The 25,760-nt window shown below is 41.9% G+C and overlaps 1 protein-coding gene across 11 annotated transcripts in view; it reads right to left on the bottom strand.

The window, feature by feature from the left end:
* MAP2 (microtubule associated protein 2) overlaps window positions 1-14,187 on the bottom strand; it is a 223,680-nt gene extending 209,493 nt beyond the window's left edge. For 9 of the 11 annotated variants that reach the window (XM_063429924.1, XM_063429928.1, XM_063429929.1 and 6 more), the window contains exon 1: window positions 14,108-14,187. The gene's annotated coding sequence lies outside the window, so the exon portion shown is untranslated. The remainder of the gene's footprint in view (window positions 1-14,107) is intronic. The other 2 variants (XM_063429933.1, XM_063429934.1) reach the window with 2 other exon arrangements.
* Between the last annotated feature and the right edge of the window lie 11,573 nt (window positions 14,188-25,760).

The raw sequence follows: 25,760 nt of genomic DNA, 5'->3' as shown, positions 1-25,760 counted from the left end.
CTATCAGAGGTGATAAGGGTATACAAGACTACGAATATCAAGGAGGAGAAACGAAAATATCTGCATTTGTCGATGACGTTCTCCTCACCTTCACAGAACCTAGAACCTCACTCCCCAAATAACTGCTGAGATCCAAAACTTTAGTAACATGTACCTTTCATGGTATGAGCTGGAGCAGAGTTTTGCTAGAATACCCTTACACACTCTCCACTGGCAAACATGCTACCTTAGCAAAATCTCACAGGTCCCCCACCCACTCATACACCACATCTTAGCAAAATGGAAAACCCATAGAACAAATTGCCTATCACCACTTTTTCCGCTGAAAACGAACCCAGACTTCAACTAAGGGCAAGGAGCACGGACTCTTACACACCTGATGGGAGACAGCAATCCGACCGTAGACAACACACTAACAACAGATATACCCTCAAAAATCACAGAATTTAGGAGGACGGACAGACAAGACACATTGCTGGAAATCATGAGGTTCTCACAACTTAAACATTTTCTGCAAAAAGATGTAATACCCCTAGGCCAGATCAGGGATAAGACACCCTTTGAGTCACTTTGCAGGCCGGGAAAGCCTCTTGCATGCCCGCTATCCACAATTTACAAACTGCTGCAAACAGGGACAGCAGGACCGAATGATGAGACCTTCCAACAGAAATGGATGCAGGGTCTCCACATACACCTGACAGATGAGGAGTGGGCGACTATACTGGGAAAAGGTATGACTCTCTCAACAAGTGTATCCAGAAGAGAGACATTCTACAAACAGGTCACTAGGTGGTACAGAACCCCTACACAATTACACAGATTTTGGCCCACACTAAGTGGCCGATGTTGGAGATGTGGGGAGGAACCATGGACCATGGAGCATATATGGTGGTTCTGCAAATTGATTGTATACATACATAAAAAGGTGGAGCTCAATGCAGCAAATATTCTGAAAAACAAAATAATGCAGCAAAATAGTGTAACACAGTACATGAACATTTTTTTGATATAAAAATATAATGGTATCACTCACAAGCCTGGAGTCATACCGTCATATGACTCAGGTGGTATGCGCCTCTGGACCATTCAAGGTTGTCCAAACCCCTTCTGTGTAAGGTGTTATTCTCCTGATGCCTGATTCTCCTGCATCAGGGGAATAACTCAGCCCTGGGATCTCCCGTGTGTGACAGTGAGAGAAGAACAGACAGATGCTGACCGGCAGAACCAACTAATGCAGTGTCAGTTCTGCCTTCACAAAGACAAACGGAGACACCTATTAACATTTGGATTAATAATAAAGCACTTTATTGGATTCACTACCCTGGACCTGGTGTATCTATTATTTGAAACCGGCCAAAAAAGTGAAAGAAAGAACCCAAAGCACTTGGAAGGAGGAACTACAGCACTTTAAAGGAAAACACCTTACACAGAAGGGGTTTGGACAACCTTGAATGGTCCAGAGGCGCATACCACCTGAGTCATATGACGGTATGACTCCAGGCTTGTGAGTGATACCATTATATTTTTATATCAAAAAAAATTTCATGTACTGTGTTACACTATTTAGCTGCATTATTTTGTTTTTCAGAATATTTGCTGCATTGAGCTCCACCTTTTTATGTATGTATGCTATGTGTTTTTAAGTGGTGTAGGGGATACCACTTTCTAGGTGTTTGAGCATTAGTCCCTAATCACCCCCACACTGTGCACCCATTTTATTGTACTGCAAATTGATTGGGCCATTTTGGGACCAAATCACACAGACCATACAAGAGATACTCCCACTGAGAAACACACTGACTCCATCTCAGGTCTTGCTGGGGTGGCCGAATGCCATCCTGAACAAACACAACCAGAAATTACTTAGCCTTTTACTGGAAGAAGCCAATGCCCTAATTCCAGTTTACTGGTGCCAAACTCAAATCCCGACTAAGGAGCAGTGGCTCACGAGAGTCGAAAACATGAGGGAATTGGAGGACCTACACTGGTCGGTGAAGGGTAAACATACCACATACCTACGAACATGGGAACCTTGGTTAGAACACTGGAAACAATAAATAGCCTAAACAGCTCATTCAGAGCGGAATCCTTGAGTAATTTAGTTGGACAAATGCTATAGGACACCCCCATCCTACCCCTATTCCTATTTCTGAAGCTTCACTTATATCACTAGCTACTAGCGGTCGAGCCTTTGTGGAGGGGCAGAGGGATGTGGGAGACTGGGAAAACAACTGAAATATTACCTATTGGGCAAGGGAGACAGTAGGTCTAACCCCGTAGAGCAGGTCTATGGGAACAGAGAAAGCGAACGGAGCGAATTCATACTCTCAGACCGAAATGAGTCTCCTCACCAGGTAGTGGGTGGGCACTGTAAAGGAAAGCGATCTCTGATCAGACCTAATTGGAAACCAAATGGCAAATTTAGGCCAAAATAGCCGATTTAGTAGAAATCTCCATCTCCTCTGCAGTCACAGTTCGCCTGTTTTTGCTTACACTTTGCAATTTGATTTTCAATTCACCTAAATTGAGAGTTTAGTGAATAAACCCTTGAGACAATTTAGTTGTATTCATGAGTGGGGGGCAAAATGGATCTTTGCCTATGGCGACAGGAATCCTTGCATGAGCAAGCAAAGGCTCTGAGCACTGAGGAATAGAGGACCTAATTGCTGCAATCCTCCTGGTGCAGTCAAATCTCTGCTGACACTTATTATGTCACAAAGCTAGCATATGATCCCCAGAAATATTCTCCTTACTCATTTTCAATTCTTTTAAAAGAAACGTTTAACCCCTTAAGGACCAAACTTTTGGAATAAAAGGGAATCATGACATGTCACACATGTCATGTGTCCTTAAGGGGTTAAGGAAAGCTCTGCCCCTATACAAGACATATTGATACTGTGACAGGTTTTCAAAACTAGGATCAATGGTTCCTAAACTTACTTCATTATAAGTGTCCATTGAGAAACATATTGCTTTTTCTGCACTTAATATTCACAGATTCTAGATCCTAAAGGGATCTCAGGGGGCCAGTCCAGGCCTTGAGAGCAATGAGATTGTGAGCCTCCAGCAGAAGAACACATGGACTTCCTCCGCCGCCTCCTACCACAACAAAAGGGAATATGTTACCTCGGTGTGGGATGTTTTACGCAAACTTAATCCAATTCTACTTGTAGAATAAACGTGTTGGAGTTGCCCATTTATATAACAAAAATATTGAGATAAGATTATGCAGTTCACATTCATACACTAATAATAATTGACATGAGGATTATCCATCTGTAAATGCTAGGCATTGATCTCATATGTGAGCTACTAAAGCCCCCCTTATATGTCCCTTTGATACATATATGTGCGTTGGCAGGGAGTGCCGACCATGGTTAGAGCCCTCAGAGGAACCACAAAAAGACCAGGGTCTAAAATATGTGCTTCATTTTATCTTTCTGCACCTCTAAGCGGCACTGAAACTGGCGATCCTCCCCTTACAATATACATTGATTTCCAATTTGTAGATAAGACTTCAAGGGATACTGTAGGCATCAAGACAACTTTAGCTTAAAGGAACACTACAGTGTCAGGAATACAAACGTACTCTGACACTAAAGCTGTAAAAACATAGTTTAGGTCCCTGCCCCCCTACCCTTCCATTAGAAAAGTAAAAGGTGAGATTACTCACCTTTTTTCCAGTGCCGCTTGGATTTCACAATGGCTGGCTCTGCCCCACTTAGTCCCTTGGCTGAGATCAGCAAAACTGACATTCTCATCCAACCGCACACCATGCAGCACTGACCCAGGAAGCACCTCCTGTGGCCATCTGAGTGACTGCCACTAGAGGTGTTCCTAGGCTGTAATGTAAACACTGCCTTTCTCTGTTTTTGGTTAGATATTAAATAACATCTTGATCAGTTTACTGTAAATCCGATTGTCAAAAATATGCTAAAAACAGCAAAAAAGTTAGGAAACAATTCAATTAAATAAATGGTCTGGCATGTTCCTCTGCAATAAAATGACTGGAGGTTAATATGAAGGACTTGGATCTGGGGAGATGGAGGAGCTGTAGGATTGACCGTATATCCAACGTCCTATTAAATGGAAATGTAATGCCATTTCAACAACTTAGAACAATGTATACTCTATCTTCCAAAGAAATATTGAGATACCTAAGAATAAAGAACTATGTATCCACTAAACAGATTACGGAACAGAATAAAATAACAGAATTTTTAGGTACACTTTAAAATTCAAAGAAGTTGAACTCGTGCTTTGAACTTTTTTTGTTGCTTTAACCCCTTAAGGACCAAACTTCTGGAATAAAAGGCAATCATGACATGTCACACGTGTCATGTGTCCTTAAGGCGTTAGTTAACCTTTTGCCAAAGATGTCCCACAGGTTAAGTGGGAAGCTGACATAAATAACATTTTTGAAATCCACTAATAGAGGAAGAGTAACAAACTAGTTAAACAAAGTATACACTGTATTAAGTTGATGGAATTACACAATAAAATTATATGGCACCCATTATCATATATGGTGGGAATGTAGAGAATTTGATAACCTTAAATCAGAACTCTTGAATGTACTTTTCAAAATAATATTTGAACAGGATCTCTGCTTGGCCCTCCCAGCTGCTCCACTTCCATATCGGTATGCAGAGATGGGTATAACCTTCAATGCATCTTTTGGTACATAGTTTGCTTGCTTTTAAAATCAGTATAGCGAGAAATTGCAAACAACAAGGACATCTGGAATGAGCTGGATTTATAAACTAAATTAATGACCAATTTAACATGGAGAAAAGATACTATGATGGACAACCAGCTAGAAATATATCTAAGTATATAGGCCCCTTGGGAGTCCTCTCCCTTCATAAGAGAAATTAAGTAGAAACATTTTATTTCCATTAAGACCCTGTCCCACATATAAACAACAGAATTCAAGAACATTTTATAACTCAAGGTAATATTATACTCCTTTTTCTGCCCCCGTCACATAAGAATGATGGATGAATGGATTGAGTGTTTATGTATTTTTTTTGCACGTAATAACTGTTACGGATTGTTTAGTTTAGCAAAATGCAATATTTGTTTTTTTAAAAATGAATTCATTGTAATGTGAATAAATAAGAGTACATTTTTTGTATCATCTTAAAGCTTTAATAAAGAGATATAAAACCAAAAATAATCCTTTTTGATGGATAAAACTGTTTTAATAAACTTTATATAAAATATTTAAAATAAATCACTAAATAAACACTGCCTTTTCTCTGAAAAGGCAGTGTTTAGCCCCTTAAAGGGAAACTCCAGTGCCAGAAAAACGATCCGTTTTTCTGGCACTGGAGGGTCCCTCTCCCTCCCACCCACCAATCCCCGGTTACTGAAGGGGTGAAAACCCCTTCAGTGACTTACCTGGGACAGCGGCGATGTCCCTCGCCGCTGTCTCCGCCTCCGCGACGCTCCTCCTAGTGATTACGTCGGCCGGTGGGCGAGACTAATCTCGCTCACCGGCCGAGGAGACCTAATGCGCATGCGCGGAAATTCCGCGCATGCGCATTACGTCTCCCCATAGGAAAGCATTGAAAAATAATTTCAATGCTTTCCTATGGGGTTTTGAGCGACGCTGGAGGTCCTCACACAGCGTGAGGACGTCCAGCGACGCTCTAGCACAGGAAACCTGTGCTAGAACCCAGGAAGTGACCTCTAGTGGCTGTCTAATAGACAGCCACTAGAGGTGGAGTTAACCCTGCAATGTAAATATTGCAGTTTATGAAAAACTGCAATAATTACACTTGCAGGGTTAAGGGTAGTGGGAGTTGGCACCCAGACCACTCCAATGAGCAGAAGTGGTCTGGGTGCCTGGAGTGTCCCTTTAAGGGCGCAAGATGGAAATATTCTGTCATGATTCCCTTTTATTCCAGAAGTTGTGTCCTTAAGGGGTTAAATTAAAAAACCTGCACAGACATACTATACACACACATATATACCTCCTAAATCCTAGATCTGAACATTGAGACTACAAGATCTATACACCAAAACTGCTTCACTAAGCTAAAGTTGTTTTGGTGTTTATAGTGTCCCTTTAATTGATGAATTCTAGCAGATAAGGAATGGAGAGATGGAAGGAACACTGAATATACCAAGCAAACAACAGGGAATATTTGAAGGCTATAATAGCAACTAGCAGTGAACTGTATCATACTGATAACTGGTTTAAATGTGCTTACTGTATGTGAGTATTGTGAGTATGATGGGCCAATATATGCTTTACAATACATTATCATTAAAAGGAATATAATGGATGCTGATGAGGAAGAGGACACATTGTACACAGTGCTTAAAGGATAATATTGGTGCAATAAAGAGAGAACAAAGAGCTGTTGGCATAAGTACAATGGCTTATTCTTAAATAAAACAGTTGTGTAAATGAACAAACGGGGTTTGATGTATTATATTTGTCCACAAAAAGGCAGATGAGTTACATAACCTTTATTGATGGTCTTTGTAGTGACCTGGGTCAACATTTATATGTGATAGATGTTAATCAGGGTTAAACATCATCCAGTAAATAGCTGCCTACAGGTGCCTGTCTGTAAGCAGCCACCATCTTCATACTACTGGTACAAGTGCGTACTGTCTATTTTAGATTATTCGCAGACGGTTTATACTAGAAATTGTTGTAGTTGGGTGCCTTTTTTTAGGATCAATAAAATAACAAGGTGTGTTTTAAAGGTTGAACGCGAAAGACTTGAATCTTTTTTTCAACCTAGATTACAACGTAACCAGTTTCAATGGGATAAGTAGATGGTGTTTTACTTGTGTTTTCTTCACAATTTGAAGCAAGCTTTTGTTAGTTGGCTGCACACGAACGCCCATAATTTACATATGTATGATGGAGAAACAGTGTGAGACTTGCCACTCACTGTGATATCAGCAGTGGGAAATGTACAGTAGTGGAATACCACCTCTTGCCCCAAGCAATGCATCTGTCTTTACATTAATTTTCACAGTCTGATGTCCATTGTAATATATAAATGGCTGTAGAATAGAAATATGGCTGTGGTTGGGTGTAGTCTACATTCTATAAAACACACTGAAAGATACTCATTTTGTGCACTCTGCAAAACGTTCATGCACTCCCTGTAGCACTCATTGAGTTCCTATAAGATATATACACTCTCAATACCATTCACATATTGCTCACAGCATTCCCACACTCACCCTAGCACTTAATTATTGCCCAGTGGATATAAACACTACTGATGGCATTCACACACATACACATGTGTGCAGTTATTTATATACTGCAAGTGTGCACTCAATACTATATACCCAAAAATGCATGCAATTACACTTTTGTATTTACAATAATTGATTTTGTAGGGGACCACCTGAGAATCCAGTTGTAAATCCAGTCATGATACCAGTACATGGACTGCAGAAATTCTAAGAGGATTATTTATGTAAAAAAATAATAATAAAAATAAAGGACAAAACTATATTTTAATATAATGCCCTTTCATCAAGCACTTTTTAATGAAAAATATATTTTTATTTTATTTATTTTTTTAAAAAGGAAAAAACTCCTCCCTACCTTTAGTATATGGCAAGATGATGCAGCCATATACAAGCATCTTGGGTTGGACAGAAGTAGTAAAGACCAGAGAAACTAACTTTAGGTTTTCAATCACTGTCTGACCCAAGGTGTATGTATATGGCTAAAGTATCCTGTCATGTACTATAGCTAGGGATGAGTTTTTTTTATTTTTTTTATTTTTACATATTCTTGTTTTACAAATCCATTTCCTTTCAAAACTTGTTGAAAGGATTGTTATATTAAAACATTTATGAAAATGAGGTGACAGTTGTTCTTTAAGCCAACATACTAATGAGTTGGCTGGAATGATGTTTTAAAACAGAGAATGATTACCAGTACAGCAATAATGAATTATTGTTAAACAAAACATTCAAAAAACATTTTAACTAAGTAATCGCCTGGATATAAAATAAAGTCAAGTTATGACATTGTCATCCTATTATTACGCGATTAAAATGGTCTGCAACACATAAAATTGTATTTTCATTTAACCTAAAGAAACCAAATATATGCATGCTACATGTTACCCATACTACAGCTGTACCAAAGCCATCTAGAAGGCATGTGATATAAGCATCTCATTATCCTTTGTTCAGGGCAAAATTAGTAAGTAAGACCCACCTCTGGTGCTGACAAAGTTAAAATAATGCAACGTGTGGCTATCAATCTGCAGCCAGTGCTTTCCTTGTTGCCTGAAATATACAACTCTAAATGGTGTTTATAACACCAGTTCTTAAATGGACACACTGTAGGGAAAAAAGTGATTTATAAAAGGGCAAATTTCTCTTGCGATTGACACTTTTCTAAATTTAGCCTGGTACGGGGACAGAAAATTTGACCCTAAGGCTAGCTGAGGTGGTTTAGGTGTTAGTAGTGTTTCTTTAATACGGTTCCTAATATTCTGAGCACACACTGTAATATTGCTAATAAATTCTAAGCAAACGATTATGTATTAAAGGAACACTATAGATTAGGAATGCAAGCTAGTATACCTAATGCGATAGAGCCCTAGTCACTGTTTAGGTTAGGCTACCACTACAAGGGTTACAAAAGTGAGCATACTTAACTTTTCCCCCTTGCAGTGTTGGTCTCCGGGGTTCCCCTCCATCTCTTTGGCTAAGATTATAGAGATCGATGATCTTAGCCAATCCAATGCTTTCCCATAGAAAAGCATTGGGAGGCAAGTGCACATGCGTGGGAAAATTCCATGCTGCACTAATCAGATCATCTCTCTGAGACCATATGATTGAAATAGTGATGTTTTACTCCACTATTTCAGCGTAAACATCTCTAATGACTGTCAGTATGACAACCCCAATTGTAGGCAAACTTCAGCACCCCAGATGTTGTGGACTACATTTCCCATCATGCTCTTACAGCCATAATGCTGGCAAAGCATCATGGAATATATAGCCCAGAACATCTGGAGTGCCAAAGGTTGCGTACCGCAGAGGCAGCTTAAACCTGCAATGAAAATACAGCCATAACAGGGGGACGTGGCACCCACACCACATAATTGAGATTAAGTTGTCTAGGTGCCTATAAAGTCCCTTTAATGCATTCTAATGCACCATATTAAATTCTAACTCTTAAATGTACCTTCATATGCAATAACTTTACATTAAAAATGTAAGATTATGTTTAAACCCTTGATGAAGAGTAATGCAAACCACTGAATATCATGACTGGTATGAAATATGACATATTAGGAAGGGGTTTAATAATATTACCTTTAAATATCTAAAATAATAACATATATTTAAACCTTGATCTCTATTTCAGCCTTGTCTGCTGATTTCCTACCACTGAAGGTTTAATGATAGGAGTTATATCACAGGCCGGCTAGAAAGTAAGAGACAGACTATCCCTGCTTGTAGTCTCTGGCATTGCAGTACTGCATTTTCACTCCCAGCCTTTGTTCCTTGTCTGACTCTATGATTCTTTCTCTATACAAAAGCCGTCCATTCATTTTCTCTCTACCGTATCGTGACAAGGATGGATGGAAGGATGCACACACATGGATGATCGAAAGATCACTAGATAGACAGATGGACAGATGCATATTTAGATAGTAGACTTCACAAAGCAGTGACAGCAAATCTAACAGCCAGAAGGTTTAACAGCAGAACATAGAACAGCATATTGTAACAACTAGGTGTTTTAGTTGGGAGGGTCCATTTTAACATAATTCTCAAATCTAATTGTGTACTTTATATGATATCTCAAAAAAAAAAAAAAACAATAAATGTACTGCGTAAACACAATAACAAGTGCTCACCTTGGAAGGAAGAAAACAATGGTAAATAATTATGCAAAAAACGATTACAATAAGGGTCAATTCAAATGTTGTAATGAGCAGTACTCACTTTTCATACACATTAAATTATTACCAAGGGGAGAAAATTAGGTTCCGGCAAAATGTAATATCCAATGAATGCAACATATATACTAAACTAAAATGCTGGGTATACTGCATGTATCACTTATGCTTTACCAACTATTTTAATATTTATAGAAACATAGAAACAATTGTAATATTCAACAGTGCAGCCTGCCTGCAAGTTATCCTGTACCAGACTATGCGGTCCACATGAACGGTTACTGACAGCAAACTAAAGATGTACCACACCTCACCACTTTCCTATATAGTGCTGGGGTCTGTCGCAACCTGGGACTCTGGTTCCTCGTACTGGAGAAAATAGAATCTGTGCATGCGCAAACCAATTCTGCATGTGCTTATTCTAATTAACTACTACACTGCACAGGCACAATAATTCATCAATGACTGACACCGAACATTTAATTTCAACCCATTCTAGCAGTTGTATAGTCAAATAGGCAGTGTCTAGTTTCTTCCACACATCACTTTACCCATCCCACATGATGGCTTTATTGAATATTCCTCTACTTTTGTTTTTTCGCCACTGGAGGACATATACTAATAAAGTTAAACAAACAAAAAGCAACAAAAAAATAAGCATAATAGCAGCCCTGTCATTTTTTTTTTAATACGGTTTGCTTAATGCCCCCTGTATCTTATTTATTTATAAAATATTTTACCAGGAAAGATACATTGAGATTTCTCTTGTTTTCAAGTATGTCCTGGGTTAATGAGTATACTCCCTACCTTGCCACTTGCCTTTATTTACATTTATTATCTATTCTTTCTTGTGCTAGATTTCAACTGTAAAGTGCTGCGGAATTTGTTGGCGCTATATAAATAATAACATAATAATAATAATAATTATATTTGGGTGCAGCCATTATGTTCTCCTCGCTCATAATGTCTGCTGTTTGACCTTCTGTGGGATTTACTATAATGATGGATTGTGGGTAAATTTGATTGGCTACTAAAACAGAACCTTGCTTTAAAAGGTCAGACAATGTTTGGAATCCAGCTGTTAGTCTCTATAGTCCTACCTTATTTTGTGCAGGGAGTGGAATCAAGGAAGACCATAGAGACTAACTGTCAGATTTCAAGCACTGTCTGACCCAAGGTGCATGTATATGGCTGAAGGATCCAAGGATCCTGTCATATGGTGTAGCGAATGGATGAGATTTTTATTTATTTTTATTTTTTTTAATCTGAAAAGAATTTAAAAATAAAATAAGCACAAACAATACCTAACTTTTGGATGTGCTAAAATATGTGCTAAAATATTGAAAGTGACAGTTCTTCTTTAACGCAGAAAAAAAGCTAGAGATAGCATTTATTTTTTTCCATACACTATTCATTTCACAATATGTTTTTATTTGGAGATGGTTATTACATGGTTATTACATGCCCCCTTCATGTGTTTAATTGATCCAAATAATTATTTTATTGTGTATGCTTATAGGAGGGCCCTCCATTCTTGTTAAATCGTGATCTGGCAAGCTATGGCACTATAATGCATTTATAATGGTTCTACACATTCTAGGTTAACTATCCCATACTTATATTTGCACAGCACATGTAAGCACAAAAAAGATTTCACCAATAGTAATTGTGATAAATTTATAGAAAGTGATTTGGCACTGCTGAAATAGCAAGCAGATTTCCAAATTCAGATAGATAGTTCTAAATGATCTGACATGTCTTCAAAGGAGAGAAATCTAATTGTATTCTTTGGGTAGAACATTTTATAAGTAAATGAACTCTTTTGTAATGGCGCCATGTATGCTAAATATTAAGCAGTAATTAAATTTTTAAAAAAATTAAATTTTGAAATTTTTTTCAATTAACGTGACATAAACAAAACTGGGTCATATCTCTAGATGTTTGTCTAGTCATTTCATCATTTACCAGCCCATTTCATTATTATAAGCAACCAAACCAAACATTTTAAAATGACATGATGGCGTAATGTAGGCTTTAACTCCTGTTACCTAGTAACAGGCTGTGTTGAATGAGTTGCTGGATTCTGGATTCTTTAGTACGATAAAGAGCTAACTTCTCTAATATTTACAGTCTTTCTCGAATAACATTTAGCTTGATGAGCATTTTCATTCGCTGTAAATGAAAGCAGCTACAAGACCTTCACCAGCAGCATCGTAAGGCGTCAGATACATTGAATTCCACACAATATCTAATCTTTTTGCATAAATGTAAATCCTGAAATATATTTTAGACAGAGAAGAGATTATATATTTTTACATTTATACACCTAAATAAGTTTGCTTGTTACAATCCAGACCGAAGCATTATAAATAGACTGGAAATCACGATGACAAAAGGACAATGTACCTAATCCTTTGCAATATGCTATCCTTATATACCAGCGCATTTTATCTTTACTATTCACTAAAACAAGACACTGGGACGCTATACGGATCACTGACTTTCGTATTCACAAGCCTAATGAAAAGAGATCTGTTTTAAAAATAACTTCTGGTTTTATGCATGGAAGGCAGTAAATCTTTTGAATATCGTCTCTCGAGAGCACTTTATCATCTGTCTGGCATATATCCACAGTACAACTGCTATTTAACAGCATCCAATTCACGGTTTTAAATTAAATGGCGATTAAATTATATTGACTGTTACAATGGCCTGCAATGCGTCTCTCTCTCTGCAACATGTTGCAGGCCTCAATGGCTATGGGATGACTGATCAACTAATTCCGCATATAAAACGTCCTTTTAGTGCGTGCTAAAGTGGACTATGAAGACTGCAGTATCTTCTTGTATCACTCACCACCCACACATTGCCTGCCTTCCTGATATCACAGCTCCCACTCCTGTCAGTGACTCCAGGTATGTCACAACTCATCTTCCCCTCCCACACGATCACTATTCCTAGATCTATAACTATTGACTGAAAGTCTCTTCTTTTTAAGATTTATATCATCCCCTGTCTGAGAGTTCTGGTACCCTGTTTTTACATATTGTGAAAAGGAAAGAGGGTCTGGTGCACTGCAGGGATAATGCGCTCCAGGCTAGGGTTGGTATATAGATGCATTGCAAGATGATGGGCAAGCAATGTATTCTACAGTAACTATATATAGTATGAGCACCCAAAAATTATGAGCATTGTAGGTACCAATAGGTGTTCTTTCTCAAGATTACGTTCCATAATGCATTTGCCATTTTATAGATTCCCAGGAACTGTAAGGCACTGCAATGCAGACCTTATGCAGCTTACATGGATTTCAGCTGAGGTAGAAACATTTTGAACTCAGATAATCTTTGATGCCTGCTATGATGACACAGGACTGGCAAGGCACAAAGACCTGAGTAGGTAATTATGCCAGCTTTATTCATTGATTTTTGGGGATGCATTTTCTGTTGGTAAAAGGATTCTTCCTGGACAAACAAGTATTTTTTTAGGGTGCCATTTTTTTTTTTTTTTATAACAACCAAATTAGGAAAAAGGAATCCCAAAGCCACTGAAGGCAAATGGGTGGAGCTGGCACAAATCCATGCTGGCACGGAGGGAGACAATTTAAAGATTGTAAAAAAGGATATGATGTTAAGTTATCTGGCTGGGCGCAAGGGTCACATAAAGTGTTGATGGGGAGGTAGATGGGTGTAGCAAGTACAAAAGGTGGATTAATAGCAGAGGATGGCTTTAATAATGTCTGTGTGCCTGTATAATATATAGAATGACTTGGTGTTATAAGGTATATTAATAAATAAAGCTGCTGAAGAATTAAAGGAACAATGTTAACAGGTGATGGTAGAGAAAATATACAAAAATGTAATGCATGCTATTTGCTGTTCAGGAGTTGAAATATATAAGAGGTCTTAAACCCAACTGTTCAGTTATGTCATCTTTGGCAATCCAGCCTCTGAGGACTACACTCACTGGGCTGACTGGGCATCATGGGAAATGCAGTCCACAGCATCCATAGAATGACAGGTGTGACAATATGACAATATGTAGAGCTGCAGGTGTTACAGAGGATGGAGCAGATTGCTGGAGCATAATGAACTGTCTCATAAAACACAGAAGGTAAATCTTGGAATACAGGGCTCCCGCTGTGCCCATCCCACACCCTGCTGGCTTTTCTCGGTAGGTGGGTGAAAGCCTGTACTTACCGGCTGAGTCGGGCTCCAGGTTAGTGCAGCGCTCGGGATGCTCAGATCGCTTTGATCAGCTGCAAGCTCCTGAGAAGCAAAGGCTGGACCAAGGCCACGCCCTGTCACATAACCACGCCCCTATGAGAACGCTCTATCGCTGCAAGGCCATGCCCTGTGATGTAACCACACCCCTGTAAGCGAAACCTGTTTCAAGGGTACACCCTATCTGAAAGCGAGGGCACGCCCTGTGAGATAACCACGCCCCTGATCCCCTCATTCTCCGTTCAGCCCTACCTGTCAGCATTGAAACTAAGTCATATCTGACAGGCCACGCCCACGTGTGCAGCTTTCAGTGCCACTTCCCTGAATCAGTCAGCGTTCCATAAAGAGCAACATTATAGAATGTCAATGAGAAGGAACATTCCATGGGTTTACAGATATGGCTGCTCCACTGACAGCATATTAAACCAATACTGATATTTATATAGACACATAGCTCACATTGGGTTTTTGTTTTTTCAATGCATCTAGGATTGTGAAGAATTGACAAGGAAACTGTAAATATTATGGGAAAGGAGAGATGGAAACATTCAAGCTATCTCATCAGACACCCACTATTCTAGTCTAAGTGTTAAATCATTTGTTGCAGTGCACAGTTTGGAGAAAAATAACAACAGAAGCTTTATAATTGTAAGGGCAACAATGTTGCTTGTGTCACAATAAATAGTCATGGACAAGGTTCTTTTTTGCAATAAATCCCATAGTGCTATATTTGGAATGGTTGACCTAATATAAATGATTAATTATTATTTTTGTTAATACTGATGGCTTGTAATGTTTCAAATAGATCAGTGTTTGTCAACTGAATTGCTGCATACTGCTAGGCAAGGGCTGAAAGCACTTGGTAGAATGCAGTTGGTAGAATTCACATATACCAAATACATCATGCACGGCTGTGATACTAAGTTAATTTGTTTCACATCTGGAGCATATGAATCACACATACCATCAATGTGCGCTTGCAAACTATGTCTGGAGGAATGAAAAATTCAGGATCATGCACAAAAATAGCAAAGTTTAGCAGGTTACAGAGTAAATACAGTATGGTCACTGCCCCTTTCCTAAATTACTGTCGTATAGGAGAGCAAAACCCCATATATATCCAGAGAAGAATTATAAAGGGACACTAAAGGCACACAGAACTCTTCATCTCAGTGGTCTGGGTCCGGTGCCCCTGGCATTTCTTCCTGATAACCACTAGAGGCGCTTTACACATAAAATAAAGAGTCTCACTTCTGTCACATTCCCGTCATCAATTCTGATCATAGGGAAGCACTGGATTCAATGCTTCCCTATGCAAAGCATTTAATTGGAAAAGTGCAGTGAACAATGTAAATCTGCTCATCAGTACAATGTATCAGTCTGACATTGCAGATCTAGGTGGTAAAACATTTATATTATTCTAATATTACACAGCAGGGTATGTTGACTCACAATTACCCCTAGCTGGTGTCTCTAACTGGTGCAGGGCCATTCCATGTAGGATCTGCTCTCTATATTCCCATTATTCAACATACACCATTGGTAACACCAGATAACTGGAATAGATGTAGTAGATATAAAATAGATGTAAATATAATGGCGCATTCGTTAGGTGATTAAACATATCGGGATAAAGATACCATGGAAATCATGTTGCCAGAGGTGATAATAGGATCTATGCCTTGTGGAGTTCTTCATGTCAATGTGATTCTCCAGAGGATCCCATTACATGGCTGAGCTGATTGACAGCATGACTCTGGTATTGACTGAGATACAATTATAACGAAACAAACAACTCACTTTATTATTATAATATAAGTTTTGTTTAAGTTATTTTTTTTCCCCCTAATGTACACAGTACGAAACAAGATATAATACAAATGGCATTCTATGATAGATTGTGAATTGCAAGCTGTATTGTGTTAAAGAAAGCAAGGAAAATGTTGCAGACACTGAGGATTATTTGTTCATTTATTCATGATCTTTCATTGGCTGATGACGGCTACTGATGTTGGACTCACCTCTAAAAGCACTGCAAGTGCATCGTTAGATTTCTCATTTACATGTTCATTGTTAATACCCCTTGTACCTGCCTTGCTCTAGTTATGGTACTTGCTTTGTCAGCTTCTGATGTGTTCCTGAGCTGTGCCACACTCAGACCTTATACACAAACCTTTCTTCATTCTGGTACACAAACCTGCCTGCTACAGCAGTGCTAAAGGGGCTTCACAATCTCGCCAAATGATCGCCCACTGAATCCAGATGCACTTTGACAATGCTGTGAATGCTTTAAAGCAGGGCAAGGCTAGCTTAGGCACTCCAAATGTTGTAGACTGCATCACTTTTGATGTTTTGCCAGCATTATGGCTGTAAGAGCATTATGGGAAATGTAGGCCACAATATATAGAATGCTATAGGTTGCATACCCTTGCTTTAAATAATAATTTGTTGGTTTCCCATAGAAGCAGGAGACCTGCAACATATTGCATGACAGTGGGACATTGGCACAAAATTGGGACTTCCCTGCTGGATTTAGGACACTTGGGAAATATGCCTGCTTGCTAACTGGATTTGCATCTCGGCTACTCCCTGCTACCTTGTCACAGGGTACAGGATGACATCACTTTACTAAGGAATCTGTAGGAGTGACTTGGATTCTTCCTCCCTTCACTGACTTATTGAACAAGTGTTGACTGAATGTTTTAAGATATTTGTTTTTCTGACCTAGACCATTCCTGATGATGGCTCTTCATTACCAAGGATCAAGTCCTTAAACAATAAATATTGGAATTTATCAAGATCACACTTGGATACTCCAGCACCATGTCTGGAGTTTTGGTGTCTGGAGTTTTCACTGTAAAACGTTTCACGTGTCGAGTTTAACCCCTTTGCTGCTGTCACCGTCATGGGACGTCATCAGCCAGCCTAGAACAAGAGTTCCGGCATTGTTACTATCAGTTCTGAGCAACATTTGACACACAGGAATCATCTGGGATGTCTCTTCCATAAACTGGAAGAAGAATATTTTGCACTAACAGATATTTTTTACTGTGGATGGAATACAGTGGCCAGTACTGCACCCTAAATTGCGCTCAGAACGATGAAAGATCTGGACTGATTGCCACACTGTGCAAGGAGATAGGTGAAGGTGGAATATGTGAATAGGGGAAATGAGACGTTTAGTTCAAGAGACACTGAATTTAATAAAGCAGGAAGACATTTAGTAGAGGCAATTAATGACGTGTACCCTGTATTGGGTGGTAGCAGGTGGATCTGAGTGTTGTCAGCTTTTAGATATTAGTGAGGACCTAATAAGGTTCCCAATAGAGGCCGTGTAAAGTGACGGGGGGGAAAATGGGACGAAGAACTGAGCTTTCAGATACTTCAACTGAGAAATCTAGTGGAGAGGCTAATCTTGAACATCTAAAGGTTGCCAGCCTCTTGGCCGGCTGAAGACCATTAGTGATGTTGCGAACATAAAATTTTCGGTTCGCGAACGGCGAACGCGAACTTCCGCAAATGTTCGCGAACCGGGCGAACCGCCATAGACTTCAATGGGCAGGCGAATTTTAAAACCCACAGGGACTCTTTCTGGCCACAATAGTGATGGAAAAGTTGTTTCAAGGGGACTAACACCTGGACTGTGGCATGCCGGAGGGGGATCCATGGCAAAACTCCCATGGAAAATTACACAGTTGATGCAGAGTCTGGTTTTAATCCATAAAGGGCATAAATCACTTAACATTCCTAAATCACAATGGATATGGATTGACACCTGACATATGACATATTGACACCTTGACATATGGATTGACACCTGTCCTCAGAGACCCTGATACACACTGACACAGAGCAGAATAGGGAATGTTCCCCCTACATAGGGTCACTTGGCAGATATGGATTGACACCTGTCCTCAGGGACCCTGATACACACTGACACAGAGCAGAATAGGGACTGTTCCCCCTACATAGGGTCACTTGGCAGATATGGATTGACACTTGTCCTCAGGGACCCTGATACACACTGACACAGAGCAGAATGGGGACTGTTCCTCCTACATAGGGTCACTTGGCAGATATGGATTGACACCTGTCCTCAGAGACCCTGATACACACTGACACAGAACAGAATAGGGAATATTCACTAAATGCCAAACATTGTTATACAGGGGAATATTCAGTAAATAAGGATAAGGGGGGGGACCTACTGTCCTCCCCCCGGCCCCCACCCCTGCGCGGTGGGTGGGGGACATAAATAACAATCGGGGGGGACCTATTGTCCTCCCGCCCGCCCCCACCCATGAGCGGTGGGTGGGGGCCATAAAAATAATGAGGGGGGGACCTACTGTATAATGTTGTATCGATCAGGTAGTGTAAGGGTTATGCCCGCTTCACAGTGACAGACCAAACACCCCGTTTAACGCACCGCAAACAACCGCAAACAGTCCATTTGCACAACCGCAAACTCCCCATTTGCACAAGGTTGGATACCAAGCTAGCCATGTCCCGTTCCTTGTCCTCACTGATGTCATTGAAGGTCTCTTCCTCCACCCAGCCACGTACAACACCAAGGGTCCCCGAAAGGTGACAACAAGCCCCCTGGGACGCCTGCTGTGTTTGGTCTTCTACCTCCTCAAAGCCACCTTCCTCCTCTGACTCCTCTCCTTCAGACTCCTCTCTCTGCGTTGCCTCTCTCTGCATTATTATAAGGTGTGTTAAGTAGTACTATTCTTATCAGTTTAATCCCTGTTACGAGTAGAGGACTATTTCCTTGTTTTGCCAAACCCCTTCAAAGATGGAAAAAGCGGTATGAGTGGAAGAAACGAGGAAATGTGGCCAGGTGGTGGTGCCAGCCCCACAGAGGGCTTGTACCTAGGTATGCTAATAAACTGAAAAAAGAAAAAATCTCCCAAGTAGGAGATCTAAAACTGGCATAGGAAAAGGTTAGACAACTATAATAAAGTGATACCCACAAATCCTAGTGAGCATAGGTGTATAATAGAGTGAGAAAGGGAAAGCAGAGTAATGCTTCCTAATACCGTGGTTAGTACCCTTTGTTAAAGTAAATTGAGTAATGGACAAAAGTCTTTATTGTATCATTTATAAATAACAAAGGGATACTATACTCATTCCCCTATAGTGGCTAATTGTGTAATTATGGTAATACTATTACTTATTATATAATATTGCCAGGGGCAAGGAAATTCCCTCTAAATAGATGGGTATAGGCAGAGAGTATGGAGACCGGAGTGATGCTGTCATAAAAAGTGTCAATAAGGTGATATAAAGTTAAATGTATCACAGACACACAGCCACCGTTTCTCTTAGCTAGTTTCCAGAAATGCTGGATAGGTAGAAGGGCTATAAAGACTCAGAGAGTTCTAAGAAGAAGTTCTAAACTAGCCCTAATCTCCTTAAACACCTTCAAGGGTGTTCTAAGCTAAAGCTCAATCTAAACGTTTAGATGACTGCCTGATTTCCCATCACAGATGCTGGCTAGGAATTACACTGTGGAAGACAAAGAGAGGGTCTAAGTGCCCATAGTGCAGTAAAGTGTCCCTAGTGAAGTGAAAAAGAGAATAACGAGCTGGTGCCCAAGAGAATAACGAGCTGGTGCCCTATCAGGGGACGTGTATATGGCATCGATTTTAGGATTCGGGAGATGGAAAAGATGCTTGGTCGGTCCTCCTACTTCAAATTTGGGGCACTGCGCGTGCAATCTAATGTGCCACCAGATAGGAGTGGTGTGTTAAGTAGTACTATTCCTATCAGTTTAATCCCTGTTATGTGCCTTTTTTTTGGTTTGGTTTTTGAAGCCACAGTGCAGCACCAGAGGCCCGAAAAATTAGGCATGTACACAAAATTGATGTTTGTTTCCCAGGCAGAAAGTTCCCTAAAACATTCCGGCTTGAACCCTAGTTGGTGGCGGATAAGTCACGCAAGTCAACCGGCATTCAGAGCTAAAATACAGCAGCGTGTGGACCATTTTTAGCACAAGGCAGCTCATCTCATCAGGTCTTTTTTAGTCGAATGTATCGCCCACTGTCAGTCCCTTCGGGATCCATCCCTCATTCATCTTAATAAAGGTGAGGTAATCTAGACTTTTTTGACCTAGGCGACTTCTCTGCTCAGTGACAATACCTCCTGCTGCACTGAAGGTCCTTTCTGACAGGACACTTGAAGCGGGGCAGGCCAGAAGTTCTATCGCAAATTGGGATAGCTCAGGCCACAGGTCAAGCCTGCACACCCAGTAGTGAAGGGGTTCATCGCTCCTCAGAGTGTCAATATCTGCAGTTAAGGCGAGGTAGTCTGCTAACTGTCAGTCGAGTCGTTCTCTGAGGGTGGATCCCGAAGGGCTGTGGCGATGCGTAGGACTTAAAAAGCTCCGCATGTCCTCCATTAAGAACACGTCTGTAAAGCGTCCTGTCCTTGCCGGCGTGGTCATGGGAGGAGGAGGATTACTTTCACCTCTTCCCCTGTTAGATTCCCGTTGTGCTGTGACATCACCCTTATACGCTGTGTAAAGCATACTTTTTAATTTATTTTGCAAATGCTGCATCCTTTCTGACGTGTTGTAATTTGGTAACATTTCAGCCACTTTCTGCTTATACCGGGGGTCTAGTAGTGTGGACACCCAGTACAGGTCGTTCTCCTTCAGCCTTTTTATACGAGGGTCCCTCAACAGGCACGACAGCATGAAAGACCCCATTTGCACAAGGTTGGATGCCGAGCTACTAATTTCCCGTTCCTCCTCCTCAGTGATCTCAATAAAGGTATGTTCTTCCCCCCCCAGCCACGTACAACACCACGGGTACCAGATAGGTGACAACGAGCACCCTGGGATGCCTGTTGTGGTTGGTCTTCCTCCTCCTCCTCAAAGCCACATTCCTCCTCTGACTCCTCTTCCTCGCAATCCTCTTCCAGCATTGCCGCAGGTCCAGCAAGCGATGCTGATAAGGCTGTTTCTGGTGGTGATGGTGACCACAACTCTTCCTCTTCCTCTTCACGCTCATCTACGGCCTTATCCAGCACTCTTCGCAGGGCACGCTCCAGGAAGAAAACAAATGGTATGATGTCGCTGATGGTGCCTTCGGTGCAACTGACTAGGTTTGTCACCTCCTCAAAAGGATGCATGAGCCTACAGGCATTGCGCATGAGCGTCCAGTAACGTGGCAAAAAAATTCCCAGCTCCCCAGAGGCTGTCCTAGCACCCCGGTCATACAAATATTCATTAACATTTTTTTCTTGTTGGAGCAGGCGGTCGAACATTAGGAGTGTTGAATTCCAACGTGTCGGGCTGTCGCAAATCAAGCGCCTCACTGGCATGTTGTTTTGCCGCTGGATATCTGCAAAGTGCACCATGGCCGTGTAGGAACGCCTGAAATGGCCACACAGCTTCCTGGCCTGCTTCAGGACGTCCTGTAAGCCTGTGTACTTATGCACAAAGCGTTGTACGATCAGATTACACACATGTGCCATGCACGGCACATGTGTCAACTTGCCCAACTTCAATGCCGCCAACAAATTTTTTCCGTTGTCACAAACCACTTTGCCGATCTCCAGTTGCTGCAGAGTCAGCCACTTTTCCACCTGTGCATTCAGGGCGGACAGGAGTGCTTGTCCCGTGTGACTCTCTGCTTTCAAGCAAGTCAAACCCAAGACGGCGTGACACTGCTGTATCCGGGATGTGGAATAGTACCTGGGGAGCTGGCGGGGTGCCGTTGATGTGGAGCAAGACGCAGCAGCAGAAGAGGACTCAGCGAGGAGGTTATGGAAGAGGATGGAGTAAGAGGAGTAGAGGAGATGGCAGCAGGCCTGCCTGCAAGTCATGGCGGTGTTACCAACTCCTCTGCAGAGCCACGCATTCCATGCTTGGCAGCCGTCAGCAGGTTTACCCAATGCGCAGTGTAGGTGATATACCTGCCTTGACCATGCTTTGCAGACCAGGTATCAGTGGTCAGATGGACCCTTGCCCCAACACTGTGTGCCAGACATGCCATTACTTCCTTTTGCACAATCGAGTACAGGTTGGGGACTGCCTTTTGTGAAAATACATTTTGTCCGGGTACCTTCCACTGCGGTGTCCCAATAGCTACAAATTTTTTTAACGCCTCAGACTCCACCAGCTTGTATGGTAAAAGCTGGCGGGCTAATAGTTCAAACAAGCCAGCTGTCAGATGCCGGGCAAGGGGGTGACTTTCTGACATTGGATTCTTACGCTCAAACATGTCCTTGACAGACACCTGACTGTGGGCAGATGAGCGGGAACTGCTCAAGGTGAGAGACGGAGTGGCGGATGGTTGAGAGGGGGCAAGGAGGACAGCAGTGGTTGATGTGGCTGAAGATGCTGGACCAGGAGGAGGATGGCGGCTTTGAGTTTGTGTGCTGCTTGTACTCATGTGTTGATCCCATAGGCGTTTGTGATGTGCGATCATGTGCCTACACAAAGCAGTTGTACCTAGGTGGGTGTTGGACTTCCCACGACTCAGTTTTATTTGGCACAGGTTGCAAATGGCATCGCTGTTGTCAGAGGCAGGCACACAAAAAAAATGCCACACTGCTGAGCTCTGCAATGACGGCATTCTGGTGGTAGACACAGCATGCGTTGATTGGCGTGCTGTCGGGCTGACCCCGGGTGCCGATGCATGCTGTCTGACTGTGCCACTAGCTCCTTGCGACGACCTCCCCCTGCTTCCAACTCGTCTCCTTCTTCTCTCTGTCTACCCATCTGAACTTTCGCCCTGTTCTTCTTCTTGCCGAGCGGGCACCCACGTGACATCCATGGACGCATCGTCATCATCAACCGCTTCACTTGTATCTGACAACTCAGCAAAGGAAGCAGAAGCGGGTACAACATCATCATCTTCACACCGTACGTCCATGTGTGTAATGCTGCCTGACTGAGACATATCCCTGTTATCTACATCCTCTGGCAATAATGGTTGCGCATCACTCATTTCTTCAAACGGATGTGTAAATAACTCCACTGACAGATAAAGTGAAGCAGCTGTGGTGCTAGTTTTGGTGGTGGCGGCAGGCGGGTGAGTGGTATCTTGAGAGGTGCCCGAAGCTAAGCTGGAGGAGGATGGTGCGTCAAGGTTCCGAGCGGAAGCTGTAGAAGATTGGGTGTCCTGTCTTAGCCAGTCAACTATGTCCTCAGAACTTTTCAAGTTCAGGGTATGTGGCCTCTGAAAACTGGGCATTATTCTAGGGCAAAAGGGAATCACAGCACCACGACTACGACGGCCCCTGCGGGGTGGCCTGCCTCTGCCTGTCATTTTTTGGGGGATTAGTGGTACTATGCGTGCAAGCTACTGTGAGAACAGATATGAGTGGCACTATGCAGTGGCAGAGGATGGCAGAGTACACGCTGTAGGCCTGACACACCCGCTTGAAGACAACTAACTGCTATTCAATCTATAACAGTGAAAAAAAAATTGTTTTTAAATGCACGCTATTGTGACACCAGATATGAGTGGCACTGTGCACTGGCAGAGGTTGGCAGAGTTCATGCTGTAGGCCTGACACACCCACTTGAAGACAACTGTAGCGGAGGGCAAAATTAAAATCCCCGATATCCGCTGGTTCCACAGGTACATCCACAGTCAGCGCTGAAAAGTAAGGCAAGTTCCCCAATCCTCCCAATAACCGGACGAAACACAGTCTGGGAGTCAACTAACTGGCTTTATTCACAGCTGGCATATTTATACAGTTCCCCATGCAAGGGGTTTCCAGACAGTAAATCCAGGGGATTTCTCCCATCATGCAATATAAGTTTCCCAACAGGCTGTGCTGCACGAGAAGGATACTCCCACTAAAATGGACGATTAAGTGGATTATCCCCTCGTGCAGCAGAACCGACAATTTATATTAAAATACGGTTTTCACATTTTATTCGGTAGATTGGAATGACCGAACGTTCGGCAGATAGCTGGGACCTGAGCGCATCTTTTGGGAGAATACCGCTCAGCTCCCAGCTGAACTGACCGAACGCCGCATAAAATACATGTAACCATCGAGTTCGGTTTAAAACTACCGAACACCGATGGGGAACACAATGTGATAAGAGCGAAACTCCCGAACGCTCGGGAAGTCCAGCGGTGTTCGTCTCATTGAGTAGCCGTTTTTAGTACCAGGCGCTCGACGACCGAACACCGCTGGAGAGACAAAGGATCCAAGATGGCCGACCGCCGCATGGTCGGTAGTCGAACGACGGCCACCTAGGAGAGCCCTTAATTACCGATTGCAACAATGTTGCAATCGGTTAACGAGTGCCACACGACTCCTAAGTGTGTGGTCCACCTGGGGAGCCCGTGTTCGGTTGGCGAACGGCCCGGATGGCCGCAATTCGTCAAACGAAGAATTTGCATGTTGGTAGCTTAGGGCTGCCAGCATGCGAACGGTGCTATACAATACACATATAATACAGAGATACAGTTCCCCCTTAGCATCCTATGGACAACCTTTACATATCATAGTCCAGAAGTGGCTAGGTTTGCCACAACAACTAACTGCTATTCAATCTATAACAGTGAAAAAAAAATTGTTTTTAAATGCACGCTATTGTGACACCAGATATGAGTGGCACTGTGCACTGGCAGAGGTTGGCAGAGTACACGCTGTAGGCCTGACACACCCACTTGAAGACAACTAACTACTATTCAATCTATAACAGTGAAAAAAAAATTTTGTTTTTAAATGCACGCTATTGTGACACCAGATATGAGTGGCACTGTGCACGGGCAGAGGTTGGCAGAGTACATGCTGTAGGCCTGACACCCTCTTGAAGACAACTAACTGCTATTCAATCTATAACAGTGAAAAAGTTTTTGGGTTTTTAAATGCACGCTATTGTGACACCGGATATGAGTGGCACTGTTCACTGGCAGAGGTTGGCAGAGTACACGCTGTAGGCCTGACACCCGCTTGCGGACAACTAACTGCTATTCAATCTATAACAGTGAAAAAAGCTTTTTGGTTTTTAAATGCAATCTATTGCAACACCAGATAAGAGTGGCACTGTGCACTGGCAGAGGTTGGCAGAGTACACACTGTAGGCCTGACACACACTTATGAAGGACACTGACTGCTATTATATTACAGTCAAAACAGTTTTTTGGTTTTTAAATGCATGCTATTGTTACACCACATAAGAGTGGCAATGTGCACTGGCAGAGGTTGGCAGAGTAGACACTGTAGGCCTGACACACCCGCTTGCAGACAACTAACTGCTATTCAATCTATAACAGTGAAAACAGTTTTGGGGTTTTTAAATGCATGCTATTGTGACACCAGATATGAGTGGCACTAGGCACTGGCAGAGGTTGGCAGAGTACACGCTGTAGGCCTGACACACACTTATGAAGGACACTGACTGCTATTATATTACAGTCAAAAAAGTTTTTTGGTTTTTAAATGCATGCTATTGTTACACCAGATAAGAGTGGCAATGTGCACTGGCAGAGGTTGGCAGAGTAGACGCTGTAGGCCTGACACACCCGCTTGAAGACAACTAACTGCTATTCAATCTATAACAGTGAAAAAAAAAATTGTTTTTAAATGCACGCTATTGTGACACCAGATATGAGTGGCACTGTGCACTGGCAGAGGTTGGCAGAGTTCATGCTGT

Source organism: Pelobates fuscus, chromosome 8, assembly GCF_036172605.1.
Source record: "Pelobates fuscus isolate aPelFus1 chromosome 8, aPelFus1.pri, whole genome shotgun sequence".
NCBI lineage: Eukaryota > Metazoa > Chordata > Amphibia > Anura > Pelobatidae > Pelobates > Pelobates fuscus.
Note: the sequence above shows the minus strand (reverse complement) of the source record. Positions and strands in the feature narration are given on the sequence as shown.